Below are 14661 nucleotides of genomic sequence, written 5' to 3'. Positions count from 1 at the left end.
GGGGTGAGGCCAGGCAGTTTGTGTTTTAACAAGCCCCCCAGGGGATCCGGATGCACGTTTGTTGTGTGCTTTCTGTGTGCTCTGTAAACCAACCAAGCAATGCCCACATAAACTGCAATTCAAGGCTGAAAGGAGCCCATCCGCCATGCCCAAGGCCCCCAAGAGTCCAGATGAACATTTACCAAGAGTCAGTAACGTTTATTCGAAAATCTATTAATGCCATTTGTACTGGATAATATGTTTAATGTAAATAAATCGTATATAAACCAATTTTTAAAAGAGTGTGAATGGAAAGTCATTTTTGTATCTGCAACAACTAAGTTGGAAAGAACCCCTAAAGGTGATTAGCTTTAAAAAAATGTGATCAGAAAGGGAATAAAAAAGATTGTAAAACTCTAGAAAACTTCTACTCACATCATTTTGTGAATTTAAGGGAACTAAAACTGTAATTATAAATAATACTTTATGGATGTGGTTTATGTAAGAATTCCAATCATGCATTGGCTTTCCATCACAGTGTTTTCAAGTGAAAGTATATGTAACTATTTTAAGTTAGGATAAAATATTTAAGGTATATATGCATTGTTTCTTAAGACACCCTGTTTAGTTGGCTATTTTTGTTAACTAAAATTTCCTAGTCCTGTTTACATTTATTGTATTTTAAAGGACTTTTATAACACAATCCTTAGTATATTGATCAAAATGTTTTAAATATTTTAAATTTAAGATCAGGTCTTTCTCAGATAGTATTCAGAAATGCTGAAAACATTTTAAAAACTACCTAAGGGGATTTGCAATTCTAAAAAATTGGAAGATGCTGCTAGTTTTTTTAAAAATTCAATTTTACTGAGATATATTCACCATACAGTCATCCAAGCAGTACAATCCGTTGTTCACAGTACCATCATATAGTTGTGTATTTGTCACCACAATTGATTTTTGAACGTTTTCCTTACTCCAAAAAGTTTTTTAAAAGAATAAGAGTAAAAAAGAACACCCAAAATATTCCATCCCCCAACCCTGCCCCCCATCATTCATTTAATTTTGTCCTCATTTTTGTACTCATTTGTCCATACACTGGATAAAGGGAGTGGGAGCCACAAGTTTTTCACAATCACATGGTCACACCATGTAAGCTATATAGTTATACAATCATCTTGAAAAATCAAGGCTACTGGGTTGCAGTTCAACAGTTTCAGGTATTTCCTTCTGCTGCTGGTTTTTTTTTTTTTAACCAATCCCTGTTATTGTAAATTTTGATTATTTTCAATTTAACCATATTAGAAATTACTATAAATAATTCTACAAATATAAAAAGATTGACTTATTAAATTGGTCTTACATTTCACCTCTTAAGTTGAATCAAGTGGAAAATTTTATTTTCATTCTTGTGTCCACCATTGCAGAGAATTTGACAATGCCGGAGAATTACCATTTCCACAGCAATATTGTGACACTACATGACAGATTAGTCCACAGAACTTGGAATTTTTTGTTTGACTGATCAGAGGAGGAACTGTTCGATTCTTTGTCCTTCCAAATGTATTGAAAATCTGTGCAGCTCGAATGCCAGAAAGCACAACAGAAACAAACAATCCCCAGCCCCACTGAGGTAGAGAAATTCACTTGGACTTTAATCCTTGCCCAAAGTAAACAATTGCTGGCCTGCAAACAGGAGCTACAAGGACTAATTTCTTGCGTGACATGCTGTGCAGCAACGGAAGAAAATAGTGCCCTCAGCAGGTGGCCTTGGAGTATTGGCTTGGTTAAGATATTACATTCCATTATCATCGACGTAAACATTGTAGGTTAAGGATGGTCCAATCATTGGCAAGTTCATACAGCTCAGCCTGAGAGACGTCTGCTATTTCATAGGATTGAAGAGCATTTTTGACCTTACACAGGCAACACTCTTCCAGGCAAGTGTCAGGAGAGGAGGGGAAGCTTGGGTTCTGAGTAGGGGGACACCAGGAGCCAGCCAGCTTGAGCCCTCCCAGAGGTAGCTGCTAATTAACTCTGTTTCCTTCCTATTTCCCCAAATCACCTCAATAAGGTCAGTGAATGTTTCTCAATATGTTTTCTTCTCCCTCTTACCCCGGTCTTCCAACTTTCCTCCAAAGTTGAAAGCTGTGGAATGATTTTAGTTACCACCCCCTCACTCCAGCTCCCAGTTCTCCTGGGAAAATTTAGTACTTTAGGTTTTATATTATTAACAAGTCCACACAGTGTACTTTTTATTTTAAGATTCCACATTTGCACTTACAGTACAGATTCCTTGACAGTCTACCCTTATTCATTTACATAGACAGATATGGATATTTCATAAATGTAAATATCTCAAGTTTCATTGCTCATCCCTGTTTCCTCAACCACTGTTTTATGATTTGCTTGGAATTTGTCCTTGAGTATTGTCCTCATTTGAGGGCTCTTAGGTAGTATAATCTCTGTATTATATTGTACATTCTCAAACTCCTTTCTTTCACCATGTGAAATGGAATATCTTGGCTGGGTATGGGATAAAAGTTGCAGTTTTTTTCTCTCAGAGGACTGAGATTTTATTCCATTGTCTTCTAGCTTCTAGTGTTACAGATGAGAAATCCAATGCCAGTCTGATTCTTTGTCTTTGGGAGGTGATTTGTTCTTTTTGCCTAAAGGTTTTATGATTTTCTCTTTCTCTTTTGAGTTCAGGAATTTTGTTGCGATTTGCCTAGATGTGATCAATCTAGTTTTGAAATCAGTGCCATCTTTTCAATCTGCAGGCCACCAATAGCTATTCAACTTATAAAAATTTTCTTTTATTATTTTTTAATGCATTGCCTCTCCTTGTGCAGATCTATTATAAAATTCATCTTCTAGACATATTCTACAAGTCCTTTATCTTCTCTCTAGATAGATTTTTTTTTTTTTTTCTCTAGCCATTAACATGTTTCTTGAACTTTTTCTCCCAGGCTAATAATATGAGTTTTAAGAGTGAACTTTTCTTCTTCCATTTGATTTTAGAATGGTTTAGTTAGTATATTATGGCTTTTAGCTCCAAAAATTCTTTTGTGTTGCCAATAACTTCTCTTATTTAAGCTTATTATTTTCAGTAAATTGTTGTCTGTCTCCTCCAGTAGCTTCATTTCCTCAGACATCCATTCTAATTGTTACAACTTATCACCTTGTCTTTTTAAAAGGGGTTTTTGGTTGTCTGATGGGAGTGCTGTAGGGAAGATTGTTTAAACACCCTACAGGGCAGCAGTCACAGGTGGAGGATGGCAAATCAGTCTCTACCCCTGGGGCTTAATGTTTAGAAGTAGTCAGGCTGACAACCCTTGGTGAACATGGAAGAAGGCTGCCTGACAATAGTCTCCATGTCCTTCGTCAGTCTCAGGGGTGAGAGGGACTTAGCTGACCTACTTAGCTTCTTCTTGACTTCATGGAAGCTGGATGACTAGGCACATTTTCTTAGGGCTGATGGTGATTTTCCCCAAGGGGTCTTTTTTTCTCTGAAAGCTGTGTTCTTCCTGATGTACCCAGTCCAGGTCTCCAGTCAATCATCCAGCCCATGGGAGTCCAGCTCTCTGTTGGACTCCAACTTAACCAATGACCTTGCTTTCATTGAGCTTCCTGTAGACATCAGCAGATGTTTGGCCCAGGAGACCCACATAGACTGGAGTTGGGAGTGAAGGGGGAAAGAGTGTCACATTCAGATGATGACAGTCCGCAAATCAGTATTCTTCTATTCATTGTTTAATCAGAACCTCTTACCCACAAATGTATTTTGAATTTTCCCAATATTTGATATACATTCTTCAATATATATCAAAATAGTCATATTGTTTTTTCTCCCCTGACCTATTGATGGAATGAATTACATTGACATTTTGATAATACTGAACAACATCTCTACTCCTGGAGTAAACCCCCCAACCAAGTCATTCTATCAGTTAGGACCTTTCACCCAAAAATAATTAAAGACTTAACTCACACCCATTTAAATGATGCAGGAATGTATTGCTATACATACTTAGAGTGCAAAACATAAGGCAGGTTCATGGTTAATTGATCCAGAGCTCAGCGGTTATCGAGGACCCAGGTTTTTCTGTCTTTCCACTTCATTCCAAGGCAGGTAGTCCGTGTGGTCATGGGGTGACTTTCAGTAGTAATTGGGCCACATGCATCCTCATTTGCATTTAGCAGAGGAGATCATTCCAGGAAGCTCTCCCTTAAGAGCAAGGAGGACAGTTCCCAAAGGCCCCTGAAAGTATCTCCTTGCTTTCCTTGCCTGAATCATTTAAATGTCTGTTACTGAACCCGTCATTGGCAAGAGAACTGAGTTACCTTTAGACCATTCAAATCTACCCTTGGAGTTGAGGTTAGAGTCAGTTTCCCTGAGGCAAGTTGAGGAGTGGTGGACACCCAAATAAAGTTGGTTTCCCTTAAGAAGGGATAAGGGGAGATGGATGCTGGATAGCAAGAAACAATAATGCTGATTCAATTTGCTGATATCTTACTTTGAATTCTGCATTGTATACATTGGTACATGGTTTTCTTTATTACAGTTATTTCTCATAAGAAAGATATAGTTGGAGTTTTCTACCAGAGACTACAAGTATGCAGCCCATCTTCCTCCTGAGTTGCTAGATTTGGGTTTGTCTGAGACTCTCCTGATATTACTCTGCCAATTATTTATCATAAAGGGATTCAACTAGTTTGCTTTTGACTTTGCTAACTATGAGAAAGCTACACTGCCAAGCTGTAAACCATCCTTTCAATCCCACCAAGCCCTGGTCTTTGATCAGTTTCTTTTTAATGCCAAATCACATTTTATTATGTTTTTGCTCTTGATTGCTGCTTCTTACTCAAATCTAAATATTAAACACTTACTCTTTGTCTGTCCCTATACTAGACACAGTAGTGGTATGGGCATGTCACAATTAATGCTTAAGACAGGGCACCTGATTACAGAGAAGTCTGAAATATATGGGGGGAATAACACGTGTACACATAAAAAAATAACACAATGGATAGTATATGCCCAGTAAGGCAGATTACAGAATAATTAAACAATTCTGTTGTTCCATTCCTTTTCTTTTATCCCTCTGTGTGGCTATTTTCCAGAACTCCCCCCAAACTCTGCTTCCCTCTTTATGTACCTCCTTCTTCTTCTATTTATTTCCTAGATATTTCAGAAAACAAACACTTTGAAATTGTCTAACTAATCTCAGTACATGAAGAACTCTTCTATTTTTTTCCCACACCATGAAATTTATTAAATCCCAAGGAGTACAAGGATGCTTCATCCCTCATAGATTCATGTCCTTTTGGTCTTCCTCCAGCAGATGGCACCAAAGGACAGTGAAAGAAGCAAATCTGCCTCACCTTAGCAAAACTGAAAATCTGTTGGGTTTTATGGCACGTTGGATCTTTCTAGTTGAGTGAAAAATGATCAATATTAGCTCCTAGATCAATATTACACTTTCCCACACTACTCTTGTCCTAATTCTTGGTTTGCATATCCATGAAGATTACCCTTGTCAAGCCATGAACATCTCTCACTTGGATTATCCTAACAGCCTTCTCGCCCATCTCCCTGCTTCTGACCTCGTCCCCTTCCGAAGCCAGAGTGTTTCTGTTAAAGCATAAATCAGATCCTATCACTCCTCTAATCCGCAATACAGTATTTCCCATCTCACCTCAAATAAAAGCCAAAATCATTGCAGTGGTCTGCAAGGTCTTATATGATCAGCGCCCCGTATCTTCCTGGACCTCATCTCCCTCCTCTCCTCTCACTCACTCTGCTCCAGACACACTAGCCCCCTGCTGTTCCCCACACAGATCAGGCATGGCCCCTTTGCTCCCTCTGCCTGGGACGCTCCTCCCCAGATAGATACCTGGGTCGTCCTTTCCCCCTGAGGCCAGCGAGTTCTTCCCAACCACCTGGTTTAAAATCCCAACCCCAGGCTGGAGTGAAATAGTGACACATCCTAGAGTAATTTGGGCAGATAATAAAAAATATATTTACAGCCTCCCCCTCCCCAGCCCCGAGGATCTGCGGGAAGGTGCAGATGTGTTGGACTTCCTCACCTGGACTGGCGGTTTGATGTGCTGAGCCCTCGAGCTTGCCCTTATGAAGCTCATTACCACAAAGGAGAGTCTAAACTTGCATGTAATGGTACCTAAGAGTCTCCCCCTGAGTGCCTCTTTGTTGCTCAGATGTGGCCCTCTCTCTCTCTAACTGAGCCATCTCGACAGGTGAACTCGCTGCCCTCCCCCCTACGTGGGACCCGACTCCCAGGGGTGTAAATCTCCCTGGCAATGCAGAGTATGACTCCCGGGGATGAGTGTGGACCCGGCATCGTGGGACTGAGAGTATCTTCTTGACCAAAAGGGGGATGCAAAATGAGACGAAATAGTTTCAGTGGCTGAGAGATTCCAAATGGAGTCGAGAGGTCACTCCGGTGGACATTCTTATGCACTATATAGATAACACCTCTTAGGCTTTAATGTATTGGAATAGCTAGAAGTAAATACCTGAAACTACCAAACTCCAACCCAGCAGTCTGGACTCCTGAAGACAATTACATAATAATGTAGATTACAAGGGGTGACAGTGTGATTGTGAAGACCTTGTGGATCACACCCCCTTTACCTAGTGTATGGATGAGTGGAGGAATGGGGATAAAAACTAAAGGGCAAATGGGGTGGGATGAGGGGATGATTTGGGTGTTCTTTTTTCACCTGTATTTTTTATTTTTGTTCTGGTTCTTTCTGATGTAAGGAAAATGTTCAGAGATAGATTGTGGTGATGAACGCATAACTATGTTATCATACTGTGGACAGTGGATTGTATATCATGGATGATTGTATGGTGTGTGAATGTATTTCAATAAAACTGAATTTAATAAAAAAAAAAAAAATCCCAACCCCACCACGCCCATCTTCCCTAGCCTGCTTCCAGCCTTATTTTCCTCCATAGTGATTTATACACACACATATACACAATGTGGTTAATTGTCTGCCTCTCTCCAACTAGGGCATAAGATCCATGAGGGCAGTGGCGAATAGTCACTGCCGTACCCCAGGGCCAGAAGAGTGGCTGGCACGTGAGTGGCCCTCAAGACAAACTTCTTGAATGAATGAGCAAAGGAACAATTACTCTGCACGGAATTAGTACTTGAATCCCAGACTATTTCTTGGCACACAAATATTTCCCATCACTCCTTATGTACAGTATTTTGCCCTCTGGAGTACAAGCACAGGCAGATCTCCAAGTCCGTAGTCAATGTTTTATTGAAAGGGAGGATTAAAACTCAAACAAAACCAACTCAAACGCTTTTGCAAATCATTTACCAACATAAGTTGTGCCAACAATTCCCTTCCCTTGAGTCAGATTTTATCTGAATGTATAACTCTTAATGGCATAAATTCTTCAAGGCTGAAACAATGATGTGTTTTATAAAATACCAGCCAGTGACAGAAAAACACCCTTCCCTTCACAATCGGATTTAGGGTTTTCACCTAACCTAGTCAATATATCAGAAACCTGATAATGGATTACCATAATTTATTGTTTTGAACCATACTAAATTTCTCCTGTGTCTTTAAGACCTAAGGTGCTTGAATTAATCTTAATAAAAAAGAAGGCCTTCAGGTCTCCCTCCTGAAAAGCATAGCTGGTCCTAAATTTCAAATGTGAAGGATGTTACAAAGTCATTTCTCTGGCTTTTTGTCAGCTATTTTGTCAGCAAATTGCAGTGTATTTGCTCAGAACAGACCATCCCTGAACTCTCATTTGTACCAATTAGGTTTCTTCTGTACCAACTGAATAAAGTGGCATTCATTCCTGCATAGAGAGTGCACTGGCCCAAGGGAAGTCTTTTTAAAAATCTTTATCTTTTCCATACTATCCAGTCCTGTAAACTGTTTCTAAACCCCACCTAAAGAATGATTCTGCCTTTTTCATTCGAAGTACTTCTTGTTTCAAGAAAAAAGTCAACCAGTTTACTTACTTACATAGCTTGCCCTCAACTATCCAGCCTTTCATGCAAAAAAAAAAAGTTTATTTTGCATGCATTCTAGGGCTTGGGGATACAGAGAATACAATAATACAAATAATAAAACATTTTTATAGGAACTCATGATCTATTAGTGAAGGGAGAAAGAGATGCAAACAGCTCATTGAAATATGAGATGTAGTCTAAATTAGAGCCCGGAAGAGAGCGAAACTGTATATTTCTATGAAGGCTTCATGGAAACAGTGACATTTAAGCAAACTCTTGACTGATGAGTGGGAGTCTACCAAATATAGAAAGAGGAGAAAAGACGCCAGAGAGAACTGCATATGCTAAGTCTTGGAGGTGTAGAAGAACACGGCCTGTTGGTAGAACAGGGAAATATTGAAGTGCCTGAACCACTGACGGTGAGTGGAGGAGAGGTTGCTGGAAAAAGTGAATGTGCTTTTGCATCCTGATGAGTGGTTAAACCTTACCGTGCAAGCACTAGAGGATTTTAAGCAATGGAGTAATGCACCAACCTGTTTTAGGAAGACCTCTCTAGTACAGTGCTTCTCAAAGTGTGCTGCTGGACCAGCCACGGCGGCAGCAGCAGCCGGGAACTGCAAATTCTTCATCCCAACCTCCAGACTCCAGAATCAGAAACCCTAGGTGTGGGGACGGAGACATTGTGTTGATAACAAGGCATCCAGGTAATCTGATGCTTGCTCATGTTTGAGCACCACTGCTCTATTATTATTTTTGTTATTGCTGTTATTATTATATAGAATCTATGAGAACATTTATAGGCTAAGGAAAATGAGTAATCAGAAATAGAGAGTCTGAAGGTCCGAATAGCTAACTTTTATGTTTGTTTCAGATGATTTCCATCCTCTATGATGGAAAGGAATCCTACTGGATCCATGCCTGACTTATTATGTTCTTTAGGCCACTAGAAAATAACTTGGACAAAATCATCTTTTAGTAATAGGTTAATAGGTTTTAATAACAGGTTAATAATAGATTACAAGAACTCTGCCACAAATGAATCTGTATTTATCTCAATGAATGTTAATTAATGGTTTGTGGGTTGGCTGTGGCATACTCTACTGTACAATCCAAAAGTGTTGGCTGGGTGCATTAGAAGAAAAATGAACTGTGGCCTCTGTATTGAGCTGCAGCTTTGCCTCTAATATACAACTGTTTCCATTCTACCCCTAAGCTCCAATATCCATATAAATTCTAGAATTCTCACAAATGGATTTGCAATGTAATTCTTGTTCCTTTTGTAGCAATTTCCCTTCTATACATCCACTTTCCTGTTTGGTTATCTTTAGCATTTTGGAGATTCTGGTCTGCCTGTAATGAGCCATATCCCTGAACTGTTTTTAATGTGATATGCAAGGTTCTTTAATCCAAGAACATCCAGGAATCACAGTTTGAAGGAAAGAGACTCCAAGAATAGATCACCCAAAAGATGAACTGAACCGGCTTCTCATGTCTCCCCTAAGCTGTCTGCAGCACTTCCATTGGATTTAATTACCTCTCCCTCTTATCGATCCCTTGCTTTTATAAGGGGGCGTAAGATAGATTTGTTCAGAGAAATGCCATATAAAAAAATAAATAAATTTCTCTATAGCTACTTGTTAAATTGTAATTTGAAAGTTATCACCTTTTTGTATATGTATGTCTTACAGTAGGGAAATAACTGAAACTATGGTGCTGTAACTCATAACATTTTTGGAAATTTCACATATAACTACTTGTAAAATTGTACTTTGAAAGTTATCACCTTTTTGCATATATGTTATATTTCACAATAAGGAAATAACTGAAACTGTGGAACTGTAACCCATAATATTCTTTCAAATTTGCTCTACTTCTTAAATTGCACCTGGAAAGTTATCACTTCTATGAATATATGTTATATTCCACGATAAAAATAAATCAATAATAATGATAATAATAATATTAGGCCTGCTTAAAGTTTTAGCCTCTTTCTGTTTTTTTTCCACCAAAAAAATAAGAATTTTTTATATGTCTTTATAATACATGCTTATTGACATACTGTCAATAACACATAAAATAAAAAAGAGTAAAGTAAAATATCAATGGATATTCAGTTCCCTGAGATAACCACCATTAATATTTTTGTAATCATTTTTTTATGTATCTCTTTATGCATTCATATGCAGATAATTATACATAAATAGGACCATACCATATAAAATGTTTGTCATCAATATAAATAAATAAATAAAGTGAAATAAAATAAAATAAAATACATATGTACCCATAGAAACCTCTGATGGAAAGGACCAACAGTTATTTCCAAGAAGAGACAGTTCAGAGTGAACACCAGAGGAAGGCTTCAGCTATCGTTGGCCAACCAATATAAGAAAGCACATTTTTGGTATGTCAGAATAGCAGTCCTTCCAGGAGAAGAATTCTTTGGAGTTGAAGAAAATATCATTTATATACCTACAAATAGGTAAGAGACAGAGAGAGAAACAGGCAAGAGTAACTTGCAGTCAGATTATCAGAACGTTAATAACTGGTCTCAGTTGTGTTTTCTGTATTTTGTATTCTGGATTTTCCAAGATTCCCACAGCATATATTATTTTGCTATGAAAGAAAAGTAACTTTAAAAAAATAAAAAGATGCCCCAGGTGACTTTTTTTTAAACCCAATCAAAATTATAGTTTAAAAAACATTACATCATTTTTATGTAGCAAGAGAGCATAACCATTTCTGTGTGTAATATGATTTTCATTTCTATCAGTTTTCATGATGGCTGCAAAATAGTCCACCTATTGGATATAGCATTTTAAAAATCCTTCCTTTGTTGTTTATTATGTTGGCTGCTTCTGATAGTGCACTATTAGAGACAGCCGTGGTAAACATCATCTTTGTCAATGCAGATTTTCTTATATCATGAATTGTTTCCTTATAAGAGTCTCAGAAATGGAATTATGGGGTCAAGGGAAAGAACATTTTTATAATTCTTGTTACATGCTGCCAAGTTTATTTGAAAAATTGATTTCATCATGTGAGATCAGTTTCACTCTATCGCTGTTAATACTGATATCATTAAAATAATTTTTATTACAATTACAAGGAAGGAAATGTTAATTTGCACTCATATGATTATTACAGAAGTTAAACATTTCCCATGTATTTGTTATTGATTTATTCCCCTTTTTTTGTGAATTGTTTATGTGATTATCTAGAGACAAATGGCAGAAGTGAAGTTTAGTTCTGGAACTTTCTAATACCCGTCCAACTCTTCTTTCACTCTTCTCAACCACTTGTGAAGAGTAGCCCAGAAAAATTCCCACAATGCTCCACTGCCGTAAGCAACTGCCATTTGGCTACAGCAAATCCCCAAGAGCTTTTGCCTAACCCACTTCCTTCTTGCTGCCCTCTAATCTCTCAGAGAAGTGCTGCTGCCATTTCTGCCTTGGAGAATTTATTTCTGAAATCAGTGGTTCTGAATATGGACTGCACATTGGAATCAAAGTCTCTGGAGGTGGGACCCGGCATCAGGGTTTTTAAAGCTCCCCAGATGACTCCTCTGTGCATTCAAGGATGAGAACCAATGCTTTAAATCCATGAAGTCCTAGGAGCACTATGCTAGGCACTCAGGGCACAAAATCCCATACAATGTGGCTCCTCCCCTCGGGAAGCTCACAGCACAGCAACAGTAAAAGGTTTGGAGAGCATCAATTTAATGGAATTTTTCGTGGTTAGTTTTTGTCCTTAAGAGGTAAATTATACACAAACAAATAGACTTTTGTTAAAAACGCACAAAAAACAAAGACTAAGAGTTTGTGAAGCTCTCTAAACTTGCAGCCACTATTCATCTACAGTGTTGATTCTTCACACTGGGAACTGATTTCTCCAAAGATGACCTTAGAGCACTATCAGATTCTGATTTGCTTAAGAAATGATTTGTTCACTATACTTTATTTGCTAAGGAAAAAAAAATACAGGTAACAAAAGCCATTTAAAAATTAGAGTTAAAAAGACTGTTCAATTTACTTAACAAGAAATTTACACTCATTACGCAATGTCTCCCTGAGGTTTCTTCGTCAGTTTTTATCTATTCACTAGGTGGTGCTATGGGTATTATCATATGCCATCAGCTTTGCCACAGTAAACGTCCCTACAGTGTCCTTTAGATAAACTCAAGACTCGTTCTGTGGCAGAAATGGCTATTAATTCATGATCTGGATCCAAAGCAATCAGAAATGGTTCTTTCACCATTTTTCTAATTGAGAAATAAAGTTAGGACTACTTGAACATTATTTGTAACTATCAATCCAAATACTACCTTTAGAATTAAAAAAGAAAAAGAATCTACCTATTATTGTATTGAATTTTACTGCATTTTCCCCCAATTTCCAAGGCAATTATAAGCTTTAAAATGGCTTCACAGGCTTCATCCTACAAATATTTAGTCCCTGCTTTTTCTATTAAAGCCAATAAAGAAATTTAGCTCCCGTTGTCTATATATAAAAACCCACATACACATTAGACCTCAGAGAATTGGATTTGTTTTTGTGGATTAAAGCATCTGAATGTTATCTGAGACTGAAATAAATGGAATGTATTACTGACTGTTCTCCACAGAAATAGGACCATCCCTGGCCATGGGCCAGGTGGTTGAGGCCAGGCTAGAATAATATGTGGTAGACAACAAAGAGTCTGGGCTTATGGGTGTCCCTCAGGTTGGAGTTGCTGCTTGTAACAAATGCTCAAAGTCTCAGGAAGCTAGATCAGAATTTTCAGATGGCAACCAGGAAATGCCTGTCCTTCTGCCACCCTGGAAAGGACAAGGTTCCTGACTGTCTGGGAAGCCCAAATCCAAATTGCACTCAGTGTTCATTTTAATCTAACGATGGGTGCTGCTTCATGGGCTCTTCTCTCTGGCATCTTTGTCGATATAGACAGACCATTAGGATGAGTTTGGGCTCTTCTGTTGGAAAGATAAAAGCCAGAGAAGGTCAACGGCATGTTTGTTTCCTTCTAGCACTAGAGGAAAAGCCACCTTAGAAAAACTGGCTATCAATGACCAGGGAAAACAACAGTAGTATTTCATCCTTCCCTTGGTATGGCCTAGAGTTTGGCTTGTCTCTGACTCCTGCCTCAGCAAATATGATGCACCCGACATTCACAGCAGCTTTTTGGATGAGGTAATTGGTGCCTGAGTGTGTCCACAGCACTATTTCTGATCGCCAGTGGATTATCTTTCATGATACACTGTGTGTACCAAAGCCAATGTGAATAGGATTAGCCAGTCCCCTTGCTCCAAACAGCAGTGCTCCCCAATCTATACCAGTGCTTTTCCACGATCTCTGCTTCCTTCTTCTAAGAAATGTTCTCCAGAGAAAATGAGGTACTTGGGAGGAAAACATGGGCAAATATGGAAGAACTGGGATATCCATCAAGTCATAGCTTTCAAAGGAAACAAGGATGAAGAACAATATTCTTCTCAAGACAAACTTCTCTCCTTGGTGGGTGATCTGGACACACAGGGTGAGTGGACACCCAAATGAGTGTTCTCCCCGTGTGAAGCCAGCAGTTCATGTAAAAACCACAGGGAGGGAAGGGACACTGCATATTAGATGATGTCACTGGAAGTAAGGCTAATGTGGTGTGGTTGTGACTCTTTCTAGATGTCACCTCTCCCCTCCGTGTGCTGGGGGAAGCAGAGGGGGCCCAGAAGATAGATCTGGGTGGCTCGGAAAAGGGAATGAGGATTAGACCATGGTTGCACCCAAGTAGAACTCTTGCCAAGTAATCATGGGCAAGTGCTTTACATGAATTATCTCCTTTTGTCCTGAAAACAACCCTATGTGCGATAATCATCCCAATATTACAAATGAGAAAAATCAAAACTTTAAAATGTTGAGTAATACGTTCAGCATCACACAGTTAGCAAGTGGCCAACTGTGGATTTGAATCCAGGCCTGTCTGCCTCCGGAGTGTCATCTTCTGTACTATCTCCTTGCAAGACTCCTAGGTTTGCTGCTTAGGGTCCTGCCTTTTGTCCTAATCCTTCAAAAGGAACAAATAATTATTCCTGAATAAGTGCCAGCTGCCCCCAAGAATTGGGAGTAAGAAGGATGAGGGAAGGATTTTGCTTTATTAAGTGGCAATTAAGTGCAACAAAGTTGAGCCAAATGGTAGAGCCTGATGTGCTTCTCTGTTGCAAACAACATTCATCTGTTTGAAGGATGATGACATATATTATCGATGCACACTCATTTCAAAAACATAGAGCCATACCCCAGACATGCTTTAATCAACTTTTTATCCTAAAACCTCAGCTTTAGTTCATTGATCAAAGAAAGGTAAACTTAAAATCAAACAGTTTTTCTTGCTAAAGACAGTATTATAGTGGTAATTAAGTCTACAGATTATCCATAACACTAAGTATTTTTTACACCACGGCATTTAACAGAATTTTAAATATCCAATCTATTAAACAACAGCAGCAGCAACATGGAACAGCAGACTATTTTGCTAAGATGTGTATTTCCACTTATCAAGAAAGGTTCTCTCAAAGGAAGCAAACATATCCAAGTCATCAATTTCCTCAAAAAGAGCTACACAGCACAACCATCAAGATTTGCATTATGTAAAAGAGGAGATGACTCATGCTTAGTTAGTCTCAAAGAGC

General features: G+C 38.6%; 1 long non-coding RNA gene across 2 annotated transcripts in view; it reads right to left on the bottom strand.

The window, feature by feature from the left end:
* The window catches only part of LOC119539546, a 38122-nt gene extending 27677 nt beyond the window's left edge, over window positions 1–10445 (bottom strand). For both annotated transcript variants that reach the window (XR_005217900.1, XR_005217901.1), the window contains exons 1-2: window positions 10270–10445; window positions 8519–8644 (exon numbers count right to left, since the gene is read on the bottom strand). This is a non-coding gene — a long non-coding RNA (uncharacterized LOC119539546). The remainder of the gene's footprint in view (window positions 1–8518; window positions 8645–10269) is intronic.
* Between the last annotated feature and the right edge of the window lie 4216 nt (window positions 10446–14661).

This window comes from Choloepus didactylus, chromosome 7 (genome assembly GCF_015220235.1).
Source record: "Choloepus didactylus isolate mChoDid1 chromosome 7, mChoDid1.pri, whole genome shotgun sequence".
Taxonomy (NCBI): domain Eukaryota; kingdom Metazoa; phylum Chordata; class Mammalia; order Pilosa; family Megalonychidae; genus Choloepus; species Choloepus didactylus.
This window is presented reverse-complemented; position numbering and strand designations above follow the sequence as displayed.